The sequence below is a fragment of the Protobothrops mucrosquamatus genome, unplaced genomic scaffold (genome assembly GCF_001527695.2).
Source record: "Protobothrops mucrosquamatus isolate PMUCROS unplaced genomic scaffold, P.Mucros_1.0 scaffold1415, whole genome shotgun sequence".
Taxonomy (NCBI): Eukaryota; Metazoa; Chordata; class Lepidosauria; order Squamata; family Viperidae; genus Protobothrops; species Protobothrops mucrosquamatus.
The window spans coordinates 78,194-80,542 of NW_015387600.1; positions in this window are offsets into that span (position 1 = coordinate 78,194).

Consider the following 2,349-nt stretch of genomic DNA (forward strand, 5'->3'; position numbering starts at 1 on the left):
AGAAAGGGAAATCAAAGAAAATTATTTAAGTCCTTTCAGGGACACAAAATAAAATACCTTAAGTAACATTTTTAATAATTAGCTTTAAAGTTCTAAAGCTAAAGCTCTCAAAATCCTCAGTTCTGATCTGCACCTCAAACAAGATAGAGCAAAATAATTACTTAACCAACTACAGCAATAGGCAGGAACTGAGCCCATCGACAATAGTATTTCTTTCTTCCTCTCATCTTGACATCTAACTTTAGCAGACATTTTATGGTGGTTTAAATAATAAATCACAATTGGCTGTTTCATTACAGCAGCCAAAACCATAAATCCTGGTTTGAAACTACACAAGCTAAGTTGAATACAACACACAGAGTCTGAAATATTTATATATCTCATACTCTCGTGGTGGCGAACCTGTGGCACGCAGAGCCCTCTCTGTGGGCACGCGCGCCGTCACCCTGGGCCTTCAGCTCGTTTTTTTTAATAAAACCTTTTCGCTTTAGGCCTCTGCCACCGTGTGCAAAATAAAAAGTTTCAATCAATCAATCAATTTCAACTTATCGCGGGAAAAAAAAAGATCTTCAAAGTTGGAATTGATTGAACTTTTTAGTCCCACCCAGTCTGCCATTACCACCGCAGCCATGCCCACCCAATGGCCCACGCCCGCCCGGCACCCAACAATACATAAGTGGGTTTTGGGTTGCAGTTTGGGCACTCAGTCTCTAAAAGGTTCACCATCACTGTCATACTCTGTGGATTTTTGTTTCTCAGTATCACATAGAAAGTTTTAGATTAGCTATCAAGGCATCTTCACTATTGTATCAGAATAGAAATTTTCTCTCATTTTACAGAAAAGAGTGATGATTAAAAACATTCCTCCAGAGGATAATGCTTCTGCTTTTATAGTCCCTAAAAAGGATGGTGGATGTAGACTCATATTAGGCCATTGCCCTCTCAACATCTCTTTGATATGATATTGATCTCTTCTATTCTCCCTTTCCTACTTGAAGTTGGCTTACATCTATAGACTTGTTGGATACATATTTTCACATCATCATTTCTTCTTTTTCCACCCATCAACTTTTATTTGGCTTTTTCATGGCCCAAAGATTATTTTCTGGGCATAGTTTCTATGAATTTCCTCTACTTCTAAGGCATAATTCCATTCTCTTATTAAATTAGAAGCTTTTTGCTATGTATTCCTGTAGAAAGCTATTCTACCATGTAGCTCAAATCTTTTCTCTTTTACAGCACTTCAGTCTTTGGGTCAGTTATGCAGTCTGCCTTTCCATCGAAGATTATCCTGTTTGAAGGGAAGCAATACATACGCCTATCTCAGCCTTCCATCCTTCCAAGGTTGGTAAAATGAGGACCCAGATTGTTGGGGGCAATATGCTGACTCTGTAAAACCGCTTAGAGAAGGCTGTAAAGCACTGTGAAGTGGTATATAAATCTAAGTGCTATTGTTATTGCTATACCCCATTATTAGGATACCATATACTTCAAGTGCTCATATATAGAATCCTTCTCCAAGAGAAGTCAGTGTCTACATCATTTTCCAAGTGTCGGGCCTCATGGCAACTGCAACTTCAATTTTCCAGTTATTTAAACATAGAGGTATTTTACCGAATATGGACATTGCATAATTTACCTCATAGTTGTGCTGTGGCAAATTATTACTGTGCAAAATTTAGACAATCTCACCAAAGGCATTACATTTATATCTTCCACAAAAGTCTTCACTATCATTCCCTCTCCATAGTTGGATGAGGAGCTCAGTTTCAATTTTTTTGCATCCAAGGTGCCTAAACTTGAGCTTTTTACAGTTCGCAAGATTTCCAGGGCTGTTTCTGCAACAAGACTGTTTAAATTGTATCAGATAGTTCTGTGGTGATTTAGTAGATAAAGAAGCAAACTATTACAGAATTTATATCTTTTTTTTTCATCTTACATCACAGATCTGGCAGTGTTACACTGATCACTCAATTTATCTGGAATCTATATTCTGGAAAATAAAATATTCTTGCTAAATACTTCAGATATACCAGCATGGTATTCAAAATCTGAAGTCTGGCAATCTGGGTGTTTTATAAATATAGTACTGTAAAATAACCAATCAGTTTTTCAACCGAGGAAATTCCACATCTGACTCATTTTCGATATGACTTGAAGACCATGCCTATTCTTCACAGCTAGAGCAGAAGAAATCCCAGCAGTTTATTTTCTTTTTTTGGAACAAATCCGTTTTAAATATGCCTATATGCTGTCCAGAAACTGGGCAAATATCAACAGACAGCTTGATGAATTGCATTGTTTTGCATCTTGACAACCATAAGTCATCTTATTCTTGCCCATTGAGAG